Raw genomic sequence first — 27,376 nt, 5'->3', positions numbered from 1 at the left:
ATTGTACACTGAGCTCAGTCCCTGGGGGGTGAACAGGGTAGGTTTGGGATAGGGAGGGCCCAGAAAGTGTGCCCTAGGAGGCCCTCAGTCCTTTGAATGAGGCCCTGCGTGCAGGACAGAGCCCAAGGCAGGCAGGCGTGGGAGAGAGGGTTGTGCCCAGGCCTGGCAGGAACTTGGTGAGCAGCAGGCTCCTCAAAAGCCAGCACTTATGTCTGTAATTCCACACAGCTTCCTTCAGAGAAGGCAGGGGAGAAGGTGAGAGGAAGCAGAGCTTTATTAACCCCTCAGCGTCCCCAGCGCCACACACAGATACCCTGCTGGGGGCAGTAGGGCAGGCCACCAGGGAACAGGGTGGTACCTCCAGGCTCTGCACAAGAGCTATAGAATGTCCTCACTAGGATCCTGGCATCGTTCTTGGCCAGCAATTGGCCAGCAAGTTGGGTGTTGCTGTTTCCAGCATTTCAGTCCACTAATCTGTCTCAGAGTACAGTGGGGTTGCTGCAGGCAAAGAGTATCGGACCCTGCTTCAGGGAGGAGAGATCAAGGGTGTAGCCTCTGAAAGACCAGAAGCAGCGGGTGCCGTGTCCCACAGGGGAATGCAGAGAAAGAGCCTTGAAGCCACTGGTGGTAGCGCCCTGCACACTGGACCTGATGGAAACACAGGGATTTGTCATACGGTTCCTGAATCATGGCAGGGCCTGAGTTGTGGGATGTGGCCAGTATGTCAGAGCAGCCTGGCCGGGCCTGGCCCATTATCTGCTCATCCACCACTTCCTCCAGGATGTTCTCCCTGGGAAGCCAGTTAGCAGCACCAATAGCACATGGCCTCCCTGGAGCCTCAGGGGCAGAAGCTGGGTGTTTCAGCTGCGGCTGGGTGCCCAGCACCCACAAAATGACACACAGCAGGCACCTGGAAAGCGTGAGTGGCAGTGAACAAGTGGAGGGATGCGCCAACTACCTCAGGCCAAGGCCTAAGGCAGGCAGGCCCCAGTGAGTCAAGCTCTCTGGGGAGGCCCTGGCTCCTCCTCCTCTGTCACAGCACACCAGCCCACAGGCGGCCAGAAGCCTGAGAATGGTGCCACCAGGTCACTGGGGCGCCAGGCCAGGGCTACAGTCAGTCCAATCTGGCTGTTGGCAGTCAGTAGCTTCCCCTGGGCCCTTTGCACCTGCTTCTGCTGACAACCTCTCCCTGCACTCAGCTGATGCCCATCAAGCTGTCCGGAGACATATGCTGTATTTCCTCAAGACAGGCATGAAGATCCACAGGCCTCTATCCCTCCAGGGGCCCTGGGTCTCCCCCGCCATGCTGAAGTTAAGGATTTGGGGAAATAAATTACAGTGGACTCAGGCCTAGCCAACGGCTAGATCGACCCGTATCAGGCATCAGAGAATGAAGGTATTACCCACACGCAGAGTTCACAGAGCGGCCAAAAGGGAAGATGGCCTGGCCTGCCTCTCAAGCAATACTGCCATCTCCCACGAGAACGGAAGGTCCCTGCCAGCCCTGCCCTGCTGTGTACAGCTCCTGTTTTGTCTAACCACCTGTCCAAGGCAGTTCTTACAAATGAGGGCCCTGAGCCTCAGACATCTGCCTAAGACCATGGAAAGGGTCTAACCTGGGTCTACCTGAGTCTTCAAGGGCTATCCTATCCCTTCTGAATCTCACTCCAAATTTCAGCTCCCTGCCTTTGGCCATCCTCATGGGACAGGATGGCCAATGAGGGGAGCACAGGGTACAGAGATGGGGACTGGCATAGTAACCTCTGCGAGCAGCATGCCTAGGTAGTTCCTTTCTTGTTCCTGCATTTCATAAAATCTTGGGAGTCCAGGACAGTTCTATTAGGAAGAGGTAAAGAGAAAGGAGAAAGCAACGCTCTAGGGCTGGAAAGCGAACTTGTGGGCACACAGTCTTCAGTCCAGGAAGGTCTCCAGTAAGAACATTAAGTGGACGATGTGGCCTGGCCACTAGTCTCAAAAGAACGTGAGACGATGAAGCTGCTAACAGCCAGCTCCATTGCCCCTCTTGGTAGCAGGAACCCCACTGTGTCTGCAGCGGCCCCATGCTCAGTGGCTGGTAGAGCGGCTACATTTCTTAGTAGCGTGTAATTAGGTCCTTACTAATGAGCAAGTACGGTGGCCTGGACCTGTCATCCCAGCACTTGGGAGGCCAGGGCAGGAGGACCATTACGAGTTCAGGGCCAGCCTGCAGTACTCAGCAAGTCTCTGTCTGGAGGCAGAGGTGACTGAAGATGGCTGCTCACAGTACAGCTTTTGCTCCAGGCTGCTTTAGGTCACGGAGGCTGAAGAGATGGCTCAGTCGGCGAAGTGCCTGTCACACAAGCATGAAGAGATGAGTCCAGACTGCGTTCACTCCTGTCAAATGCCAGGGCTGATGGTGGATACCTGTGACCCCAGCGCTGGTGGGTGAGGAGTGCAAGGAGACAGGAGAATCCCTAAAGCTCACTGACCAGAAAAGTTAATCAAGTTGACGAGTTTCAGGTTCAGGTGGAAGACCCTGTCTCAGAAAAGTAAAAGAGAGGCTGGAGAGATGGCTCAGTGTTTAGGAGTTCACACTGCTCTTCCAGTACTCATGTCAGGTAGCTCACAACCAACTCCAAAGGCTCTGATACCCTTCTCTGGCATATACACACACTCACATGTGCACACGCACAGATTTTTTAAAAATGCAACGTGGAGAGTGACAAAGCAAAAGCATTTGATCTGGGTTTCTGGCCTCTACACACAAGCACGTATGCACGCACTCGCACACTCACTAACAAGCATACAACATACCACTCATATGTAATTTATTAATAATAGTGGTAAGGCATACACTGGCCCCTGCTACACCATCCTTCCTTCCGCTGCCCGTTTGTATGGCTGGAGCTGCGGCAGCCACGCTAAACAGTGAGACGAAGACAGAAGGCAGAAAGGAAGACGGCTGAGTCACTGAAAGAGCCTGAATCACTGAAGGGATAATGGAGCCTCCTTTTGACCCTGGAATGTTCTACCCCTAGACTTCTTTTATAAAAGAGAAATATGAAGAAGTAGGTAGGAGGAGGAAGAGAGGGAGGGAGGAAGGGAGGGAGAATTCGTATTATCTGAACTACTTCTACCTTCACTCTTCTTGGTCTCCTTGGTGAAATCTTTTACAACCCATCTCTTAAAAACTGCTATTCTGTATAGATTCCTAAAACAGACTGCCATCAGGCAACAGAAAGAAACTATAAAACTGACTTCTTGAGGATAGTCTGCTGAGTGAAAGAAGCTAGACACGAGTGCACAAGTGCTTTTGCTTGTAGAATGTATTAGAATAGACAAAGCTGACCTATGTTTAGAAATAACATCACAAGACTGGTGGCCTCTGGGAATGTAGAGAGGAGCTTCTTAGTGGGCACAAGGGGATTTCCTGGGCCAATAGACCATTCCCGGTCTTGACAAGGATGTGAGGTAGACAGATGCATTCACCAAAATTTACCAAATTGTCGTACAGCTAAGCTTCATGCAGTCTGCCAAATACTGAATTCTCATTAATCAGAAGCATTGGCAACTCTGAAATACATAAAATATAAGAGGGAACGGAAAGGGGAGATGGCTAGATTTGAAAGGGAACAGTCGTGGGAAAGTGGTAATTACAGACTGCAGAGACGAAATGGGCAGTTCTGTGTTCGATGCTCTCAAATTTTCCCCATGTCTAATAATTCTCATGATAAAAGGACGGAGGGATGGTGTTCTCCAGACTTTTGCCACTCCCTCCTTTGCTTTCTCGCTCAACTTTTTTTCTTCACTTCATGGAGAGGTCTGGGCAGCATTATCTGTGTCCGATTTTTCCGTGGATACACATCTTCCAGTCCCCAACTTATTCCTGCAGTTAGTTCCGCAGATGCTGAGGGACCTTCAAGTCTTCCCAGACTTCTCTTTCCTACTCTGCATGAATCGCCTCAAATGCCTGCTCTTGCCAATTCTCTCCCCACAGCAGCCAAGCTACAACACAACTGTGCCTTTTCCCTGTTCAAAACCCCACAGTTCCCCACTAACAATCCATGATACAACCAGCCTACATTATCAGCTGAGGACGCGGGAGTCGACATCTGTCTCCGCTGAACAGAGTTGTCTCCTGCTCTGCAGCATCAGATCAAAGAGTCCAGTCCTAAACTCTGGTGCCATAAATACAACCTCACTTGGAAAAATGATTCCTGAAGACATCAAGAGACAAAAAGATTCCTGAGGTCAACAAGCTGAGGATCTCAAAATAAAATCCACCTTGGATGAACTCCATAGGTGCTGAAGTCCTTAGGAACCAGAAGGTAAAAACACAGACAGAGTAAGGCCCTGTGGACATGGGCAGGGACCATGTGTAGCCAGCACTGGCTAAGAGAAGCAAACAAGAATTTCACCCCTGAAGGGATGGGCTTCCCAACAGGCCCTGATCTGGGGCCTATAATTTCCAAAGTGTGAGATAACTTTCTGTGTCTTTAAGCCACTGATTTCCGTGATAATATATATGGCAAGGAAGACATTCCATAAACATTCATACCCCACTTTACCCCGAGACCACTGCACCTGCTGCTCTAGTGCCTAAAACCCTCTCCTCAGCCTTTGTCCATCAATGGGACCCTTTTCAGCACTCAAGCCAGCTAGCTGCACCCTCTTCTGTGTGTTCCTCACATGCTACCTGGATAGATAAAAGCATTTTTACAAGCCGATGAGGAAAGGATAATTATGTCATATTCTAATGAGCAAGGCAAAGGAGAAGAAAACTTAAAATAGAACAGCAAATGGCCAGAGATATTCTTTTTAAAGGTTAACCTCACTGCAATCAAAGAAAATGCAAACTACTTTTCCTTTCCCCTTGGTGTAATTTTCCTATCAAATTAACAAGAATGTAAAGTAATGGTAGGCTTCCTGTCTAGGATGTGTGAGGCCCTGAGGGTGAAGGCCAGCACCACAAAATAATACTATTAATTAATAAAGCCCCAAGCTGTAAAGGAACACATTCTCAGAGCCCCTGGAAGGTGTACTTAAAGAGCACAGCTTTGCTCAGTTTATCTGGTAAATGATGCAAAAAAAATTTTTAGTAGTCAGCACAGCCTTGAACCCAGCATAACTCAAACTAAGATAATAATATATATGCCCTAAGAAAATAATATATAATTATTTATAAATACTCATAAAAATATAGTTGTATGAGGCTTTAGGAGTTGGCTCGGTGGTTAGGAGGGCTGACTGCTCTTCTAGAGGGCCTGGCTCTCATTCCCAGCAGCCATGTGATGACTCACAACCATTCCAGTTTCAGGGATCTGACACCCTCTCTGGCTTCAGGCACGTACGTGGTGCACAGACACATCTACAGGCAAAACAGCCATGCACAGCCTAGCATGCCTTTTATCAAAGCACGTGGGAGTTCCAAGACAGCCTGGCCTACACAGTGAGGTCTAAGACAGCCAGGGGAAATAGTGAGACCCTGTCTCAAAAACAAAACAACATAAACAAACAAACAAAAAAGAGCAAAAAAATGCACCCATATAAGTGTAATAAAAATTTGTTTTAGGCAGGCAGTGGTGCACACCTTTAGTCCCAGCACTTGGGAGACAGAGGCAGGCAGATCTCCATGAGTTTGAAGCTAGCCTGGTCTACAAAGTGATTCCAGGACAGCCATGGCTACACAGAGAAACCCTGTCTTGAAAAAAAAAGTTGTTTAAAATATTTTCAAGGCTATTTATGGTTGTAAAAATATATTTAACCATTTAACATTATGTGGGGGTGACACACTCCATCACATAAGTGAAAAAGAAAATTATTAACAGAAGCAGAGAAGTATGTCTGAAAAAAAAAAAAAAACAACAACAGGAAAGTCTGGACACACATCGAAGCTAGAGAGACCACACATAACATGATTATAGAAACTGGACATGATGGCTCACATCTGTAATACTAGCACTCAGGAGGCTGGGGAAGGAGGAGCTTAGAGTTCTAGGTCAGCATGGGCTACACAGTAAAACCGTGAACCCTACCCATGCCCCTCAAAGAACCAAACTGAAGCAAATTAAGAGGAAAAAAAAACATTCTTGAGCATTCAGATTCTGGAAACCTGAAAGGAATTAACTGGTGGCCTCTCTGCTCCCCAGGACACTAGTAGGCATTGCTTGTTTTCTACCCAGTATCCATCTCTCCTTCCCTGACTGCATCACATGAAGCAGAAGTGGACCCTGTCCTCAAAGACGTCGTCTACTTTCTCTGACTGTCTGACAAGCAGTGACTGCTGATTCACCATTCTGGCCAGTGAGAATCTGAAAGGCCTTTAATTTGATTTGATTATTTGCCTTGAGCTTGGATGTGATGGCAAGAGCTACAACGGCCATACTGCTGCTAGGAGGACAAAGTAAAGAATGAACAAAGGTATCTGTGCGGGTTGTGAGCTACGGAGCCAACCGGAGCCAACCAGACCCGCCCACCTTATTTCTTGCTAAGCAGGCAAGGAAAGCCCTCGCAGGTGAGGTTTTCAGCCATGTACAATGAACACGTTTCTAAGCGACACCCTTACATCCCAGGAAAGGAAGACAGTCTAGCATGCAATAAAACTTCCCAGGCACGGGGAAGCAAGAAGAGGGGGTGAAAAGATCGAACACTCAAGGGATTATTACTTTCTAAGAGCAAGAGACAGAGAAGACAGACTCGAGTCCATCCGTGGCGTTCTCTTTTCAAGCTCTCGGCTCCTCGTGCCAGGCAGCGGCTTCTCAGCAGATGCTGGCCAAGTGAGTGCGAAGGGGGACAGGGCGAGCTCGCGAGCTCCAGGGCCTGCAACTGGATGGTTTGTGTGAAGCACTTAGCACACAGTAAGCACCCAATAAATCTTAGCTGCCATTGCGAATATCATTAATTGACTCTTGAGCACTGTGTGGGTGCTTGCCAGGTGGGCGGGGGCCGGGAGCAGGCAAGGAGGCGGCTTGGCAATGGCACAAGCAAGAAACAGCAGGGCCCTCAAGGGGGACTATAAATAGCCGCCATGGCTGGAACACGGAGTGAGCAGGGAGGTGAGGGGAATGGCACAACAGAAGGGGGCACAGACTAGATCCTGAGTCAAGCTGGAGGCTGGGCAGGACTTTTAGGCTCTGCTGAGTCAGCCCATAGCTGAGGGACCCCAGCCTTGGTGCCACAGAACACAGCTACCTCTCAAAAGTTCCTTCTGGCACATACACTGTGTGTCATGTCTCCCGGGGAAGGCATCACCTGTGAATGTGGGTACCTTCTTCCCCGGCTGTGATGAAGCCAGTATACTTGACAGCAGCCAGATGACAGCTCCCAAACACAAATTCAAGCAATGATGAGAAGTGGCCAGGGAGGGGTGAGTTCAAAGCGAAGTGGCTAGCCCTCATTCCTACCACCTCACGTGCCCAAATGGCAGGAGATCACTGTTGACAATCTTGTCTTGAGACTGGCTTGAGACCAACAGGCATGGCCTAGACAGATACACCAAGGGCCCCCAAAGCAGATACTGATGAAAGGTATGGGGTCCTCTCTTCCTCTTCTGGGGACTCTTAAGAACCTACATGTACAGAATCAAATTCCAACTGTGGAATGGTCGTGACATCCCAGCCGGATGACATCAAGGCTAACTTTAAGTTATAAAAGCAATATAATTTTCTACCTGGGAACCAATGGGTTTGCAGTGGGGGCAGGGAAGAAGCGTGGAGGAAAGCCCAGGCCTAACCGCCGATCCCATGAAAGCAACATCGAAAGTCTTCGGAGAGCTGTCCTACCCCACCGTGTTTCACAGCTGTGCAGCTCTGGGCGTGCTACTTTACGCCCCCCACAAAGGTTCATCTCACAGACACTCCACGAAGCAAAGGCAGCCATATATGAAAGCACACAGTGGAAGACTCTGCTACACATAGTTTAGGAACAAGTGAACCCCGGCTGGAGGTGGGCAGGGTGCTGACTGGGACAGGCACAGGCGAGCTTCACGGGTGATGGGAACATTCCCTATCTTAATCCACACATTGTTTATACACTTTAAAAGTATGGCTTCCTTGTTTGGTTGGATAGCTGGCTTGGTTTTTGTTTTCTTTTCTTGTTTGTTTGAGACAAGATCTTGCTATGGGTTTTAGGCTAGCCTTTTCCTTTTTCTTTTTAAATGGGTCAAAAATCATAATTCTTTTTTTTTTAAAGATTTATTTATTTATTACATTTACAGTGCTCTGCCTGCATGTACACCTGCAGGCCATAAGAGGGTAGATGGTTGTGAATTGAACTCAGGACCTCTGGAAGAGCAGTCAGTGCTCTTAACCTCTGAGCCATCTCCCCAGCCCTTCTTTTTGTTTTGTTTTTTCAAGACAGAGTTTCTCTGGCTGTCCTGGACTGGCTTTGCAGACCAGGCTGTCCTTGACCTCACAGAGATCTGCCTGCCTCTGCCTCCCCAAGTGATGGGATTATAGGCAGGCTCCACCACACATGGCCAGGCTAACCTTTAACTCACTCTGTAGCTCAGGCTGGCTCTGAACTCATAGTGATCCTCCTGCCTCGTCCTTCTGAGTGCTGGGGTTATGGAAGTACACCACCACATCAGACACATAAAAGGTTTTAAGGAAAGCTGGGCAGTGTGGCATTCAACCTGCACTCTCAGCTCACAGGAAGCAAAGGATCACCAAGAGTTCAAGGCCTGCTTGGGTTCCACAAGACCTGTCTCAAAAAAGGAAAAACAGTTTTGGCCAGGTGGTGACGGCTGTAATCTCAGCACCTGGGAGGCAGAAGCAGGTGGATCTTTAAGTTCGAGGCCAGCCTGGTCTACAGAGTGAGTTCCAGGACAATCAGGGCTACACTGAGAAACCTTGTCTCAAAAAACCAAAAGAAGAGAGAGAGAGAGAGAGAGAGAGAGAGAGAGAGAGGAAATTTTTTTAAGTTTAGGAAGTTAAGAATTATATAGATTATACCATTTACGCCTACAATTGAGGTAATGATGGCATAGAGAGTTTAACTGTCCTTGCTGAAGGTTGTTGGTCTAGGTAGAAAACCAGGTTGAACATGATAATTGAATGCTGAGACCAATGCTATTCACTGGACATACAATGACACAAAAATAGTGCAGGAGACTGATCTCAAGAATGCCCAAGAACATAAGCGAATAAATTGTAATAAATAAATATAGAAAAAAATTAAAAATTAAACAAAAAAAGAATGCCCAAGAATAAAAGAAACAGCCCATTTTGAAAAGGAATGGAGGAAGTTGAAGAGGAACGGAGGAAGAAGAGGCCCCCTGCTGAGGGGCTGTGAGTGCAGACTGGGGAGGAACAGCACTGATAACTGGGATTACCTGGCTGGAGCTGTGGTCCAAGGGACAGGCTGTGGACGGAGCAGCACACTGTACTCCACAGTCAATTCCAGTCAGTAACAGGGAACCACCAGAGCCAAAAGAGCAATGTAGCTTCAGGAAAAGTAAGCCAATCAAGACAGAGGGGCTGATCTGGAATGGATCTAACAGCCCTCCTGTGTTTTTTTTTTTGTTGTTTTTTTGTTTTTTTGCCAAGGGTGGTGCCAACAGCAAGGGAACAAGACTGGATGTAGAAGATACTATACAGAGTGCAGCAGGAAGGGATCCTCTGGGCTTGCATGACCAAAGGTACCATTACAGAAAGGGGGACCAGGTTCCTGGGTACAGACCTTGGGTTCTGGTGTAGCAGGTGTGGGCTGAGAGCAAGAAAGGTCCTGCCTACAGGGCTCCAATACACAACTGTTCTAGAGAGGCAGAGCCAGATCACAGAACCAACCAGAAGATGCTCAGCTGTTATTCCGTGGTGCACCACGAGGGCCAGATCATGCTCCTCAAAACGGCAAGAGTGGGCTGGCATATCAGCCATGGGCCTGACATTAAACCTTTGAAGACAGGGTCCTCGTCTGCATTAAACAGAACAGCTGTAACAGCTAGCATGGGTGTCAAAGACCCAGGCGGAGACTAGGCTGAGACCACAATGCTCTACAGCCCAGCATCAGTCCTCACCTCTGACTCATGCTCCGAGAGGAACAAAGCTCCGGAAGAAACAGGCAGCAACTCTCACCTAACATCCACAGGGAAGGTACTCAGATCAAAGCATGGTCAAAGCTCAGCACTAACCCGTAGCAGCGTTCAGGGTGGTGGATCACTTCTCCTTCCATTGGGTCCAGGAAGTGTTCCAGAGGTGTGTACTCCTTACCCAACACCATCTCAGCACAGGGGCCCAGTGCTCCTGCCTGCTCAGCCCAGGACTTGGATTTTAGACTTCTCAACTGTCTCATCCCCATCCAGTCTCCTCTGAAATCCTACAGACTGACAACTCTCAACCCACGTCTCCCTCCTTGACCCAGGCTGTGCCTGTCTGCTCAAGTTCAATGTCTAAAATGCGTCCTGACATGAAATTTTTAACCAAAGTGCCACACAGCTGCTGAACTGCAGCTCCCCCCGACTCCGCTAGGTATCCGCCTCCTGCCCGTCAGCCAGGTTCTCCCACGCCCACATCCACCGTCAGAAACTCCTGTTGGCTCCACCTGTGGAACAGCCGTCTCTTAGCATCACCACCTAGTCTGGGTGGCACATCTCAGAGAAATGCCCTCCAGATGGGTCTCTCTGACCCTGGCCCGCCCTTCCAGTGCATCCCACCTTTTCTTTTTGTGTAGTGCAGAGGATTAACCACAGGCCTCATCCATGCTGTTAGGTGCTCTGTCTAACCTAGAGCTGCATAGACAAGACTAGCCCCACTTGGTCCCTTCAATATGTTCTTGTTTTGTTTTGTGACAGGGTCTCACGCTACCTCCCAGCATGGCCCAGACTCCCAGCAAGCTACTCTGCCCCAGCCTCCTGAGTGCTAGAAGTACAGATGTGAGCCATCACACCCTGGAGATCACCGGTTTTCCAAAGTGGACTGCTGGTGGCACCTCAGACCTTTCATCTGCCTCATGGCCAACTCTCCTCCTCCAAACCTTTGTGAGGCAGTTCCACCTTGAAGGCCATTGAAAATCGCAAGCAGTAAACACCTCCATGGTGCCTCTTCATGGTAACTAGTGCCTCTTACTGCATCTTCTAACATATCAGATAATTTACTATTCCTGCTCCTTGTCTCCTTGTGACGAGGAGGGAATTTCCAGGACATGAATTCTTACACATTTCATTCCCTGTTACAACCCCAGTGTTTATTACAGTATCAAAGCACATGCTGATTTCATGGATGGATGGATGGATGGATGGATGGATGGATGAATGATCAAAAAGAGTGAGAATCTTCGCATAAGACCTGCCTGGTGAAAGGTCTGACCTGTCATTTCTGGTCTATTCAGATGCAGGAGACAATGCCAACACCCAGCACATCTTGAGATCAGGTGCCAGCAGCCTACAGATCAGGGAACGAGGGCAAAAGGATGATGGGGCTGGACTCTGTGAATCACTCTAGATGAAGAAGGAAAGAGTGAGCAGAGCCAGGAAGGCACCCACGTCCAAGATGGGGACACTGAAGACTAGAGTGGACAAATGGCCATATCAAGTTGAATCTAGAGAATAAGAGCTGTACAGGTCCAGATGAGAATCAAGATGGAGGGGTGCCCTCCTCTGGGAACAAGTCCATCAGATGCCAGCCTAGTTCCTCAGTCCCCTGTCCCCCTCTGCTATTGTCTTGCAGGTTCTCTCCACCTTTACAGAAAGCCAGTTCCCAAGTGACACAAATAGCCCAGTGTCTTCTTGTGCAAGCCAAAGCTGAGCTGCCGGGAAGCTGGGTACCTGGATTTAAACACTAGATATAGCTAAGCAGCTGGTTGGCTTTCTCTGAGTCACAGCCTCCGTGTTTCAGTCTTTCTCTGTAAGATAAGGACAGTGCCCACACAACAGTGGCTGTCAGAAGGACATTAAAGAACGTGGTGTGGTAAACAGGGTAGAGCTGAGTCTGAGGCGGCCCCTAGGGGACACAGAAGAGGGCAGGGCAGACACCTTCAGAGCAGGAGGACCTGTGCTGGCCCACGTGACACCACTAGGAGCCCTTGCTATTATCAGAATAACCCTGGCTAGAACCGCAGCACGAAGCGCCCTCAAGGACCTTCTGGTTCTCAGACTACAAAGACGGGGCTTTGGTTGCTGACAGCTGATAAGGCCGCAGCACTCTTCCGTCAGCTGAAAATAATCAACCTCCATCAAGTAGCCTCAGCATGGAGGAAGACATCAAGAACCACTGGGGCTCGCATGCTGAGTGTTTAAGACTTAAGTTCCCAACTTCACACGTGATCGAGGCTCCTGGTGACTGGCCCCCACCCGGAAGATGCTGTGGGTAGCATCAGGGCTATGAATTCTGACCCGACCCTGTGCGACTCCACTTCTTAGAAAAGCAGAAATCCACCAATTTAAGGTAAGAACTCTATTGAGAGCCTAGTGGAGCTTAAGACTCTGAAGCAGCCCTACAAAGCCGATATGGCGCACCATCAACTCCCTAGCACGCTGCTGGCAAGGAGCAGGGCTTGCAGGAAGTCTTCAGGAATCCAAAGTTTGCTGGGGGATAGAGGAGAAGGCAGTGAACAGGAAGAGCTTTGTAGCCCATGCTCCTTCACCTAGGTCCCTTGAGCAATTACATGGAGCCCAGAGTGGTCCCCATCTTCATCCAAGCACTAGATCAGGTGAAGTTGGTCACCTGACCAAGGACACAGAGCAGCTCACTGCAGTTAGTGGGGCTAATGTCAATGGAGTTCTCCATTTTGGCTCCACCCCCACTGCTGGGAACAGACTCAAGGCCCTCTGTGGGAGTACAGCAGGACCTCTTTGGTTGCCATGGAGATGGTGATCTGATCACAGACCTCCAGGATTCCTCTGGGAAGGAAGGCAGAGACCATGGCCGCCTGGAGAAGGCCATGGCTCCAAAGTCAGGGACAAAAGAAATCTCAGGCCTTGACATGAGGAAGGGGGTGTGCCACAGGCTCTGGGTAGAAGAGGGAACATCCTCACCAGCCTCCAGGCTCTGAGGATAGACAGAAATGCTGACTGGAATCTACATCCTGTTTCCTTTACACAGGAAGCCTACAACCAGGAGCTCATTTCATCCTTGCAAGCCAGGCAGGATGTCAGAGTACAATTACTCCCTGCATTATCTATCCACAGAAATCCCAGGTGTCAACGAAGGCCATCAGGTAACAAAACAACCGAGCCGCAACTGCAAGCTGGTTCTGCGAACCAAGTCTGGTTTCTTTTTATGCTCTGACACAATTTCCCTTCTCTGACAAACCAGAATTCCTAAGTTCTCTGAAATCTCCTATGTATCTGTGTCTCTGTGTGCACACGCAGGCAGGTACCGAAGCTTGTGACCTTGTATTATTCTCCACCTTGCTCCCTTGAGACAGCGTCCCACTGAACCTGAGCTCACCACCTTTCAGTTAGACAGGCCAGCAAGCCCTGGAGAGTCCCCTGTCCTTACTCCCCAACCGCACTGCTCCCATGGTAGGGTTACAGGTGTGTGCGTGTGCAGCAACTCCCGGCTTCTCACAGGAGTGCTAGGGACTGAACTCAGGTCCTCATGCTTACACAGCAAGGGCTCTTATCCCACTGAGCCATCTCCCCAGTTCCTGTACCTCTTTTGTAGAGGCAGGATCTCATTATATAACCCAAACTGGCCTTGATTTCATGATCCTCCTGCTTCTGCCTGCTGAGTGCTGGGATTACAGGCATGCAACATCATACTCCCCCAATCTCAGTAACTCTGTAGGAAAAGCAGTTACATGTGCACTGAACATATAGGACAGACGGTACCAAATGCATGTGTGAATAATCTGGTTAATCAACAGACACTTCCTAAGATATCACATGCCAGATACAGGGGCAGAAGCTGACCCCACTACATTACTGGAGCCTATCACTGAGGCCAAGCCAGGGCAGACCTGGTCCAGCTTCCAGCTAGCTCTGTTTTCCATGAGCTGTTTGTTCTCTTGGCACCTCTGCTTCCCCATCTGTAACCGGGGTGTTTATTATATCCTGTAGAACAATGAGAGACACTTGACAAGGAGGACATTTCACAGACAATAAATCATTTAGTCAATCGGACCAAAATAACAATTATAAACCTGTACAATGTCAACTTTGTCTGCTGCCATTGGCATGTTCTGGTTTCTCCACTAGGTGGCAGGAGACCAGAAGGTAAAGATGGCCTTGGTCTGTAAGTCCTGGTACCCTGGCACTTAGGACAAGCTTCACGAATCATGTGTGCAGGAGCTGTTGGCTGGCTGACACCAGTTCCTAAGGAGCTTCCTAAGCCGTCCCCAGAACAACAGACTTGACTCTTTACAGTGTAGGAGCCAGGAGGTTGCTCTGACAACAGACTTGACTCTTTACAGTGTAGGAGCCAGGAGGTTGCTCTGACAAGTCCTCAGGAATTCTAACCCTTGTCAGAGCTAACAGTCCCTCTAGACCCTCTCAGGGTGGAGAGCAAGCAAAGAACCTGGCCTGGTTTCATTTACAGCCCTTCTCTTCCTTCTCTTGTCCCCAGTGGGACATGCTCAGACCCAAAGCCACAAAAGGCAGAGCAGCCAGGAGGCCTGAAGGGGGAACCGGGAGACTACGGCTGTGATGGTGATCTTCAAATCCAAAGGCTGCACTGGCCTCCTCAGAGGTCCCCTCCCATAAATGGCTTCATAAGTCCTTAGGGTATTCGTGGAAAATTAAATGATTCTCAATCTAGTGCTGAGAAGCAGTAAGGGGCGGCTCAGAGAAAAGTAATGTGAGGCCTAGCGAAGTCAGTGAGAACTCAGGAGCAATGCTGTGGGGCTCAGGACCAGAATGTCCAGAGGTACGTGGCTCCATGCCTCCACACACCTCCTACAGGAGTCAGCAAAGGCTCTCTCTACCTGTGCCCTCCAGCACAGCCTCACACAACCGAGGCACTTCTGCTCAACCTCACGCTACAGCACTCAGTTCTAGCTGCCGGTTCTCTACACAGAGCCCCAACCCCACTTGCCTAGCACATCCAAGCACCTGGATCCAGTTACCAGCACTTCCAAAAACTCTTTTCTACTGAACAGAACTAAACGAGATCCTTCGAATTCCACCTCATGCTCTCCCTTGGCTGCACAATGGCAGTGATTTTGCCGCTTCTAAGAGTCAAGAGGACTCACTCGAATTCACAGCAGCACTGCGTTCCTGGGGATGTGGAGGCAAAGCCAAGTGAGCTCTGAGCACAGGAAAAGCCAAGCCCATGTCCTTACACACATGTGGACACACATGTGTGTACCTATCCCCTTCCTGTGGCCCCTCCCACCTCTAACATCCACTGCTCTGGTCAGGCCCAGCATGAAGGAACAGTAGCCAGCAAGCACAGCCATCACCTTGAGGCAGATAGCCTTGGTTGAGGCTGTGGCCTGGAGCTAAGGCCTCCTCAACAGTGAAACGGAATGACAAAAATTCCATTATGAGTATTCCATGAGCCGACAGTAAAAACCTCAGTCCACTACACACAAACCCACCTGCCAGCCACAGAGAAGGCCTGAGGGCCTTCTTTCATACAGATGTTATGTCCCCGGTGTGTCCAATATGACCACCACTCAACGATATCCCATTGTCCTCTCCTTCTCAATACAACAAGGACTACCCTTTCCATTTGTTCGGCAGTTGGACAAGGCTTTCCGACCAGTTCTGGCCACCAAAATTTAAGTGGCTATTAGACTGAAGCAGAGAGTAGCCATGTACAATTCACTTTTCCTCACCCTGAGGCTGTGGGCCTTGGAGACCAGCGCTCCAGGAAGCAAAGTCCCCATCAGGCAAGGTCCGGGACTAACCACGTAGGGGAGAGGACCTTGCCTACCTGCAAAGGACCTGTAAACACAAGGCAGCTTTGCTTCTGTTAAGTCAGGCCTTCAAGGGTCAGCTTGGTCCTGTAACAAGGTGGGGATCCTAACATGGGAATCTGGCTCTTCTCTGTGGTCATCTGGCCAAACTGGCTCACAGGGGCCACATCACACTTCCCCTTTTCCTATGCCAGCCCATGATAAGCTACGGACACCCTTCTGCTGAGAAAACCGGGGGCTCAACCCTTTGCTCTGGATGCTGAGGGGAAGGGAATCTGAAATCTCCAGCAGGTTCTGGCTCCAGGAGCCCCAAGATCTTGAGTTTGCTTTGTTTTGATAAGATGGGATTTATACAGATCAGGATATCAAGAAATTAACTATATAGCCCTGGCTGGCCCTCAACTCCCTGATCCTCATGCTTCAGCCTGAGTGGGGCTGGGATTTAAGCATGTACTGTCATGCCAGGCTTATGATAGCTTAGTAGAAATGGGTATCACAGAGCACAGCCCCCACCCATGCATGGTTACACCACTCATGCCCTCTTCCATTACCCAAAGGGCCTGGTCCACTGACCCAATCCAGATTAAGATCCAAGGATTAAAAAAATAATAAAAAATTCAAGGATAACCCAAAAGTAGACTGGAAAACACTCCTGTTCACAGAAACATTATTCACAAGAGCCAAAAGGTGGGAGCAACACAGATCCCCAGGAGTGAAAAGATAAACAAATGTGGCACCTATAAGCAATGGAATCTCTTTCACCTCAAGATGGGGAGGAAATCAGGACCATGCTATAATCCTAGCACACCCTGGGGATATTATGCTATATGAAAAAAGCTGGCCTCAAAAATAAAAAAGAAAATAAATAAATAAATGTGGCACCCTATTGTGGAGACACAAAGTAAAATTGGGGCTGATGGTGCTCGGAGAGGGTGTGGGAGCTGCTGACTGATTAACGGGGCACTTTCACTCTGTAAAATGAGAAGAGCCCTGGGGTGGCAGGTGGCCGTACAACCGTGGGAATGTACTCAAACCCACTGAACTGGGCATTTAAAATGACAGCAAATTTAAAAGATGTATACATGCATACCGTACTATCCACAACGTAAAATGTGTTCATTCCCCGAAGACCGGGTCTCACTGCATATAACCCTGGCTGGCCTGGAACTCACAGAGATCCTCCTGCCTCCTAAAGGTGTGTACTACCATGCCTGAATAAAATATATTTACTTTAGAAAAGAAGACAAAAAGGGATCAATACCAGGGTTAAGAACCCTTGCAAGGGGGCTGGAGAGATGGCTCAGTGGTTAAGAGCATTGGTGGCTCTTCCTAAGGACCTGGATTCAATTCCCAGCACCTACATGGCAGCTTGCAACTGTCTATAACTCCAGTTCCAGGGGATCCAACACCTTCCTCTGAACCTACATAAAGCACATATATCCATTATATACAGGCAAAGCACTCACACATAAAAGAGTTCAAAAACAAAAGAACCCCAGCAAGGGAAAGCAGAGATAGCTCAGTGGTTAAGGACATTGGCTGCTCCTGCAGAAGATCAAAGTTGGATCCCAGCACCCACATGAGGGCTCACAACCATCTGTGATTTCAGTGGCAGGGGACGCATGATGCCTTCTCCTAGCCTTCACAGGCATGACATACGCGTTACGCCTAACATGCAGACAAAATAGCATAAAATAAAAAAGGGCCTCTGCAAGGTGGCTGGTACAGGCTGTGGCGTCACTGCGATGCAGAGGCAGGTTTTATTAGCAGAGCACATTCTGCTCTGTGATCAACATCTTGGCGCAAGGCAAGCCTGGCTCAGCTCCAGACAGGCAGCCAGGCACTTGTAGGCTCTAATTCCAGTGGTCCTTCTCCCACCAGGCAGCACGTAGGCTCCCTCTCCAGAGCCTAATCTACCCCCACACCAGGGGGATGCCAGCGGACAGTGCGGCTGGAGGATGCTGAACAGTCCGGGGGTCGGGCAAGGAAGAGGACTCCCCCACGACGGCACCTGCCCTGGCTCGGAGCCCTTACACCGCCTAGGTTCCCCCACTCGGTATGGAGAGCCCCATCCTCCTCCCTGGCTTTGCCACCACATCCCCAGAAGGTAATGCTGCAGTTCTGGCCACCAAAATTCAAGTGGATACTAGACATGCCAGCCTCACCATTAACTGTGCGGCTTTGGGCAAAGTGCTTAACTCCTCTGTGTTTACAAAATGAGGTAACGGCAGCACTCAGACCCTCACTGGGATAGCTTAGGTAAAGTAACAGTGCCTGGCATGTACGAGGGACGCGCTGACTGTTACTACCATCACCGTAGTTATTGCTGCTGCTCTCACTTCTTCACTGTCTCGGCCTTGGGAAAGAGCCCAAGCAGGCCAGCTGCTACCGTGTGGGTAGCAGAGGCTCAATAGGACAGACCTCACACATGTAGCTGAACTCCCCAGTCCGACAGCCTGTTCCCTCTGTGGCCGACACTCTCTCTCAGCCCCAGATCTGGACTCCTTCCTGAGAGCCCTCGGCCCTCCCGCAGAGTTGGGCAAGTCTGTGTGGTCCATGCGAGCCCACCCCCACCAGGAAACAACCACTCAGGAACGGGGTGGGGGAGGCCCTCCCTAAACCCACAGCCCTGGAGAAGCCGAGAGTGCAGCCACCAACACACAGCGCTCACAACCCTGTCCGCAGCTTTCCCCCCCAGCACTGGCAGGTTAGTGAGTGCTCCCCAGCTTCCTCTCTGTCTCTCAAGGGCGGAGGAGGTCACATGAACTGACTCACAGTCACCCTTCTGGAGGGTAGGAGTCAGCTAAGCGTTTGTGAGAACTCAAGCTCTGGAACCAGAGAGCCTGGCTTGAATCCCAGGCTCCACCTCCTATCAGCTGTGTGACCTTGGCAAGTCACTCTAACCTCTCTGTGGCTCTATTTTGCCTTCAAAAATGGGATAATAATAGCAGCCAATGCAAAGGGTTCCTGTGAGAAAGCACGAGCAAGTACACTCTGAGTTTCAGCTATGCCTGCTCTTCCTCATAAGCTCAGCTAGGCAGATCAGTTTCTGGGCTCTTTTTTTTTTTTTTAAGATTTATTTGTTTATTATGTATACAGTATCCTGCCTGAAGGTACACCACTATAGCAGAAGAGGGCACTGGCTCTCATATTATATAATGGTTGTGAGCCACCATGGGTTGCTGGGAATTGAACTCAGGACCTCTGGAAGAGCAGAGAGTGCTCCTAACCTCTGAGCCACCTCTCCAGCCCAGTCTCTGGGCTCTTAATACATGCTGGCGCTCCTCCAGATCCAGATAACTCATTTACCCCTAATCATTTCTGAGAATTTACCTGACAAGTGGTCCTTATCCTCAAAGGGTCCTGCAGCCTTGGGAAAAATCCTGAGCTTGGCCTATATCCCAAGCATAGGTTGTCAATGTTCTGCCCCGACAGGGTCTCCCCTGCCCCCAGGCTGCACCACGAAGGCTCCATCTACCATCACCCCTGTCCAGAGACCACACAGCCTCAGTGTGTCACACCTCATACAGACTTAGTGATAGTCCCTCAAGAGACACTGTCATGACTCAGGGATGGACTTGGAAAGGTCTCTGGAATCCAAAACAGCCCAGGACATAGAGACCCAGAGTTGTGACGTAGCTCTCACGCTCTCTGCCGGAGCATTTCCTCACCGGAGCGGGACACAGGCTACCTCAGAAAGATGAGGCGGCTCTGTGCTGACACCTCACACGTGCCCAGTGTGTTGGGACAGAATTTTGCCTCCTTTCTCACTGGAGACAAAGATGAGAGATAGATCTGACTGCTTGCCCAAGTCTGTTACTTTCAGCCAGATGATGTGCTGTTAGGTGGTTGGAAAAAAAAAGAAAGAAAAAAACACAAGGCATCCCAAGTAGGTTTATTATCTGGGATTTGGAGCTCCAGGAGACGGGGATGCAGCAGACCTTTCTCCTTCCCCCGAATCTAGCTCACTTAGTCAAATTACAGTCTCCCTCCAACACCAAAACTAGGCAGAGAGGGTCACCTGTGTCCTCAGGTTAAGCACAGCTGATGCCCACCAGCTTTTGGCACAGTCCCATCCTGCCTGCTGAAGCACCTGACACCTCCACGAAGCAGCGGAATGTAGGTCTACCCCGCCAGAACTGGGTGCTTATCTCACCGCAACACCATGAGGTGAGAAAAACACACACCCGCCTCTACCTCGTCCTTCCCTCTGGTTTGAAGCCTGGTAGTCACCATAGCAACAGGCTCCCGCACCAGCCTGCCAGGCCCGGCTGATGCAATTCTCAGGCACTGAGCAACGCTAACTCACTCACACAGCTCTGTTCTCACTTAGGGGTGGGTGAGTGGGGAGAACAAATGAAGAGGGGGAGATAGGTGCACAGCCTATGGACACTATGCCCCCCTCCCCCCCATTCAAGGGCTGAATCCAAGGGACCAAGACCATGAAGCGGGTAGCAGAGTCTCTTCCCACACCCCTAATGGACACAGTGTCACTGCAGTAGATGGCACCTGTGGAGGACGCATCCCGGGTGCCTTGTAAGATCTGGAAATACACGCTGTGCTCAGGTACTCTCTGCTCTCAAGACGTTCCTCACTTGCTGAACCAGCACCCTACAGCCTAACCCTTCTCTGAGCCCACAGGCAGAAGCCAACAGGTGCGGGGCTGGGGTGTGGCTCAGGAGCAGAGAATTTGCTCGGCATGTACACAGTTCCGAGTTCCAGCTCCAGCACAGCAAAACAAACCACCACCACCAAGGGCAACAATGACAAAAACCCAAAGCAAATCAGAACTCAACAAATGCCGCCCCATAGCTCTCTGCTGGTTATACTCTGAATTACCTGCATATATTACCTGCTGCCTATAATCTCTGACTCTCTTGCAAGCTAACATGTCCCCATGATGCCACCAAACTGTCAGTCCCATTCTGCAGGACTTCAGAATTCTACCCACTCTACATTTAGGATATACCTGTGAGGACGTACCCAACCTATCAGCTCGCCAATGCCACTAACTTCAGGAAAGGGGCACTCCCCCAATCCTCACCAACCCCCAAAGGCCACAGGTAAAGAGTCCATGTTTGCAGGATTGCTGGCAAGGCCAGAGGCCCCCCAGGCTCCAGGTGCCTACCCATAGGTGCAGGGCTTGCCCTCCCTCGCAGACCAATGTCAGTGCAAATGCCTGTAGTGCCAGGAATGCCTCCCTCCAGCAGGCTGGCTCTCTTCCTCACCTGGTCCTCGGAGCTCTTCCACCTGGGGCATTCAGAGCACCCACCCAATCAGTAGCTGGGCTTCACACAAACAGGCCCTGCTCTGGGACCTGCGCCCTGCCAGAGGCCTGCACTGGGGCGCCCCACTGCAACCTCCCAGCAGCCACCCTGACAGATGCGGGAAGTGATGCTCAGAGAGCCTCTTAGGAAAAGCATTCACCACGGGGTGCCCATGGGATACGGGCGCTTCCAGGACTACAGAGAGGTGGAAAACTGCTGGCCATGGCTTCCAACAAACATCTCCAGGGCAGATCTGAAATAAACCTGTAGAGCCATAGTTCAGGAATTTTTTGTTTTGTTTTGTTTTCCAGTCTCTTTCTGTGGCCTAACCGGCCTCAAGTCTAACCTCCTCTGGAACCCATATAGAGGCGGAAGGAGAGAGCCCCACAAAGCTGTCCTCTGCCCGCCACACATGTGTACACACAGAAACGATGATTTTAAAAATGTCACTCGAGGCTGGAGATATGGCTCATTGGCAAAGCATACGAAAAGCTCTTGCTTGACTGTGCATGGTAATAGATGCCATTTCTCCCAGTGCTCAGGAGAGGCAAATGGATATCTGTGAACTTAAGACCAACCCAATCTACACAATGAATTCCAGGCCAGCCAGAGATTCACAGTAAGACCCTGAAAAACAAAACAAAACAACACTACTAACTGAGCTAGGGATAGGGGCTCATACCTGTAATCCTACTCCTTAGTAGGCTGAGGCAGGAATTTGAGGCTAGCCTGCACTACATAGCGAGAACCTGTTTCTACAAGACAAAACAAAAACAATTAAAGATGAATTAACTTGAAAGGCAGAAGCAGGTGGATCTCTGTGAGTTCAAGGCCAATATGGTCTACAGAGTTAGTTCAGCCAAGGCTACTTAAAACAAACAACATTTTGAAAAACCAGAAGAAAAAAAAGGTGAATTCAAAGGGGCTGGAGAGAAGGCTCAGCAGTTAAGAGCAGTGGTTGTTCTTCCAGAGGACCTGGGTTTGAGTTCCAGCACCCACACAGTGACTCACAGCATCTGTTAACTCCAGTTCTGGGGATCTGATGGCCTCTTCTGGGCTCCAGGCATGCATGTGGTGCATGCAGTCATACATGGCAAGCAAGCAAGCAAGCAAGCAAGCAAACAAACACTGCCAATAATACAAGTGTTATCCAAAATGATTCCCTTTGCTAGGGATTGGGGAGCTGCTGAAGTGGGGGAATAGTTGAGTGGGCTCGAAGGTGTCCAGGCAAACAAAATGAGAAGCTGATGTGCCGAGTTTGTGGGATACTGAGGTATCAATGTAAGGGGTAGGGTGAGTGACTAGATGGGAGAGGACAGCAGGCCACACAAAGCTCAGAAGACTCTACCAGATGCCTGGATTCCTCCCGAAGAGCAACAGAGAGCCATGGAAGGGTTCACTTTATTTATTTATTTAATTTTTGACTTTTTGAGACAGGGTCTTAGGTGGCTCAGGTTGGTCTCAAACTAGCTTTGTAATAAAAAAACGACTCTGAAGTTCCGGTATCCCTGCTCTACCTCCCAAAAGCTGAAATTACTGCTGTTAGTACTAGATGCGGCTCTCCCAAAAGAGAGGGATCCGAAAGGTTTTAAGCCAGGAGAACTACACAGACGCTGACTTTAGAAAGCATAAGAACTTAGGAGAAGCGCAAAGGATGGGGATGAGCAGCTGTGGTTAGCAACGGGGGCTGGGACAGAAGATGAGCAATGTCCACCAACGGAAGGTCTCCGCACTCCCTCATGGCTGCGCCCAGAAAAGAGAGCAAGCCAGTCAGAAGACTAGCCATGGCGGGTAGGAAAAGAGTCCACAGTGGGACAGAGCATGCCTGGTGATTGGACAGCTCCTGGTTCAGCTCCAATTACGGTATCCTCGCTGAATCCTGTGAAAACCTAAATGACAGCTGTCACTTGCCTCACGGAAAGTAGACTGTGCGAAGAGCCGAGTCCAGTGGGCAAGAGCCCAGACCTCTGCTCAAGGGGACATCTTGGAGGACGGAACCTTTACTGAGGGAATCCAATCAGCCAGGTGGCTGCTCCCTGCACAAGAAGTCACCGTGTCCTCCTATGAATAAGCGGAAGCTTTCTGTTCTTTTTTTTTAAGCCATCTCCCCTGACTCTGGCTGGGGAGCTTTGTGTGCATTACTGCGCCCATCCTCTTAGGGATTACAACCCAGCTTCAGCATCATCCCAGGCTGCAGAAGCCTTCACCTAGAAACAAGAACTCTAAGCAACTTGCTCCCAGCAGTATGGCTGCTTAGAGCTGGGATCCTACGGTAACACCCAGAATCCGCTCCTCTACCCACCTCCACCAGGTGGTCTGACACTCTGAGCTCTCTCCAAGGAAGAAGCCATTGTCCAGAGATTCCTAGCGAAGTGCTAGAGCAATTTCAGGTTCCGGCCAAGGCAGGCTCCGAATGACAATAGCTCATACAGACCCAGTAACTGAACTCACTTCACCCACATACAGCCCCGTGGAGTAGGTATTTTTACCGTTCCCATCTTAGGAAGATGAAGAAACCGGGGCAGAGTGATTAGTATCTCCTTTAAGTCACACAACTGCTAAGCGGCCAATATCCAGCCTTGGGCAGCCCCAGTGGTGCTACTCCCTCTTACCATCCAAGTTGGTAATGTCACGGCACATGTGCAGTTAACATGTCTGGGAGAGTGGTGTGTGTGTGTGTGTGTGCGCGCGCGCATGCATGTGCGTGAGAGAGAGAGGATGGGGGAGAGAAAGAGAGTGAGCTCTTGAGCTACAGCAACTACAAGGACAAGGCCACAGCTAGAACATATCAATAGGAGCAGTGAGAAGCCAATGGTGACAGATGGAAGATGAAACCCTGCAGACACGTGGTCTCGCCTCAGTGGGTGTGCAGACAGACAGCTGGTGAGGCTTACCTGCCAGGCAAGGGCCCAAAGAGCTACCAAGGCAGACACCTGACACTTAACGGGTGCATCAGCCTTTGGCTCTCGCAAACAGCAGGCTGGCTCGTTAGTGGACTGTATAAACAATCTGGTAGGCTGCTTTTTGGAAGGGACTGCAAAGGAATTTCTGTAATGGAAGTTGTGGTTTCTTTAAAAACTCGGTCATGTTATGTTAGTAAGTTTTTGTTTTAATCCCAAGTGTGGGATTTTAGTTTGGGCTTTAGTTTGTCCACAGCTGATAGTTGCCTGCATCAGGTAGCACGGAGAGGGGTGGTCTAGGACTCTGAGGGTGATGAGACGATGGTGACCAGAGACGATGGTGTGGCAGTTTGGAGAGATCAGAGATGGATGGATGGGGTGACAGCTTGGAGGAGACAGAGAGAAACATTTCAATGCAGCAGCAGCTTGGAGAAGACTGCCTGCTGTGTTTGCTGCTGACAGAGATTGGTATAGCCCCAAAAGAACCAGTTGACTCTAAACAGCCAGGAAAAGTAAAGGGGTCTGCGGCCCCCTCTCCCCACTAACCTCCTCTCTCTTACCTAGGGTTAAAGGGTTGGTGGAAGAAAGGTAGAAACTTAAATACCCCAAATAAAAAAGAGTTTAAAAACAAGCACAATTTTCATGGTGCTGGGACTAGAACCTAGGGCTTTACATGCAACTGGCAAGCACTTTACCATTGACCTATACACACTATCAACCCTTGCAAAATAGTATCTTGCCTGATATGAGAAGATGCAGTTTGTTAAAGCTTCCTCCCTTCACAGCCACATTAAATACACACATAATGTGGAAATACAGGCATAAGCGAGTGCTAATGGATTTCTGTCCCCAAATGTGGGAGTCCCATTATTAGCACCAAACATGCTATGGTTCACTCCTACTACAGAATTCTAGGCAGCTTTGACAACGAATAATGTAAAGCTACGGGCAAGAACAAAGATGAACCTAAAAAATAATCTTAAATGGCAAAAAAGGCAAGTTACAGTAAGATACAATAGTATTGTTTATATAAATTACAAACAAAACTACATAGTTATATTATTTAAGAATGTACAGCTGGACGTGATGGTACGTGCCTTTACACCCAGCACTCAGGAGGCAGAGACAGGTAGAGCTCTGTGAGTTCAAGGCCAGCCTTGTCTGCACTGCAAGTTCCAGGTTGGCCAGGGCTACACAGCGAGACCTTGTGTGTATGTGTCTGTGTATATGTGTGTGTCTGTATTTTATATAGCTATACCAATGCAATAAAACAAAGGTGAGACCTGCAAACACAAAACTGAAGACAGTGGGTCCTTCCAACTGGACCATGGGGTGGGGCAACACTGTAAAAAGATGCTGGAGTCTTGACACCAGGACCTCAGAATGTGACCTGATTTGGAAACAGGATATTTATATTGGCAATGAACTTGACACGAGGTCCTGGGGGCAGGCCTCAATCCAGTGTGACTTGTACCCTCCTACAAAAGAGGAACCCTAACACAGACACGGAGGGATACCACATCCTGATAGTTGTCTGCACAGTCAGCAACTGCCATAGAAAGGCAGCAGAAAGTCTTAACTCTCAGAAGGAGCCTCCCCATGGACACCTTATCTTGAGCTTCTGGCCTGTAGAACTGAGAATGGCCATATTCCTGGGGTGCTCTGAATTAGCACACAAAAACAGCAAGCCACATAGCATTTTCCCACCACTGGCAAATGTTCTCTTGAAACTTAACACATGTTCATCCTGTTAGTCTCTATTAAACCAATCCAGACCTTTTACATAAGATTTCACATATGGAATAGAAATGAAAAACACGTAAGGGGTAGTTTAACCCTTGGTTTTCACAGGACCCACCCGAGGTCAGACAGTCAGCAAGTGGCTGAGGGAGAATAAGAACCCAGGCTTCAGCTGGGTGTAGTGGTACATGCTTTAATCCCAGCACTCAGGAGGCACAGGCAGGTGGATCCCGGGAAGTTCCAGGCTAGCCAGCAATATACAGTGAGACCCTGTCTTAAAAAACAAAACAAAAAACAACATTAACATCTCATGCCTGGAAGATCAATGGGAGCTACTGCCATAGCCACAGGCCCAGAGCTCCGAAAAGGCTCAGTTCTACTCGAGTACAGAGAACTTGGGACTCAGACAATGAGCCAGAACTTAGAGCCATTTGTGCCGTAGACAAGGAGCAGTTTGGTGACAGAAATAGACTCTTCTCTGGGGGGAAATGGTTTTAAATGAATGAAATATATAACAAGCGTACAAAGAAAACCAGTTCTACTAAAATGCTCCTCTAGTCATGGACTTGGATGAGGTGCGGAGATTTAGGTAGACAAGAGTTGTTTACCATAAGCCAACAATAAGGACAGTGATGACCTCTGTCCCTGCAATTAGGAACACATTAAGACACAACTGTAAATGCTTACAATGCTAGTGGCGGAGGCAGAAGGATCATGAGTTTGAGGCCAGTCTACATAAACAGTGAAACCCTATCTCAAATTTAAGGGGAGGTGGTCAGGGGAGAAAGGAACATATCCCTCTGTGTCCTCAGTACAAGCTCAGACACTGGACTCCATCAAGAGTGGGATGATGTGCATAAATTGCAGGTTCCACGAATGAAGCCACTCCCGGGAAAGGGGTACAGCTGGGGGCTCTGTCTCTTGGGGCTAAAGGGACAGGGACCCTCAACAAGACCGTACTGAAGACAAGGAGGAAGAACCAGGCGAGAACACAAGCACAGCCATGAACAGAGCCCTGAGGACCGCCCTTTACACCTCTGGTCATGGGAAAAACAGAAAATGACCCAGTGGGTGCCTGCCAGAGGCACTCACATGTGCCATAACTGAGGTTAAAGTGAACCAACCTCCTAACTGCCCTAGTCGGGATAAACTACAGCCCAAATTTACAGATAAAAACACAGCCACGTCAAACTACTATGCATACCCGCATCTCTCGGACTCTACTGAATCTAGAACCACCTACCTTCTTCTCCCTTTCTCCCTCGCGAAATAATTCTTGTGTCTCAGACACGATCCCAGGACTGCAGGTGTGACAGAGAACCAAAAAGACAAAATTTCCAGCCTTTGGCAGCAAGTTTACACACCCAGCACACGGGCTATGAACACAGACCGGACTCCAGGGGGAGGCTTGTGGAGCCCACAGCCCAGCTAGTAAGTTATCATTCTCCATGGCAACAGCGAAGGACAGAGAGGGTTTACTCCGTAGTACCTGACACTTCAAATGACTAACACTTAGCAAGGTTTGGACTTCAAGAAAGAAACCAGTTAGTTACACAGCCACCATTTCTGGTAAATAGGGGAGATGCTTAATGAAACTGTTCACTTTCCAGCCTCCAGGGGGCGCTGATACCAAGAGAAGCGTGCAGGAGGTGGCTGTGCCCTGCTTTCTACAAACCCAGCCACACTATCCCTTTT

At 49.5% G+C, this 27,376-nt stretch overlaps 1 protein-coding gene across 3 annotated transcripts in view; it reads right to left on the bottom strand.

The window, feature by feature from the left end:
• Positions 1–27,376, bottom strand: part of Abr (ABR activator of RhoGEF and GTPase) — a 184,855-nt gene that overhangs the window by 88,520 nt on the left and 68,959 nt on the right. The gene's annotated exons all lie outside the window — the stretch shown is intronic.

The sequence above is a fragment of the Meriones unguiculatus genome, chromosome 7 (genome assembly GCF_030254825.1).
Source record: "Meriones unguiculatus strain TT.TT164.6M chromosome 7, Bangor_MerUng_6.1, whole genome shotgun sequence".
NCBI classification, from domain to species: domain Eukaryota; kingdom Metazoa; phylum Chordata; class Mammalia; order Rodentia; family Muridae; genus Meriones; species Meriones unguiculatus.
This window is presented reverse-complemented; position numbering and strand designations above follow the sequence as displayed.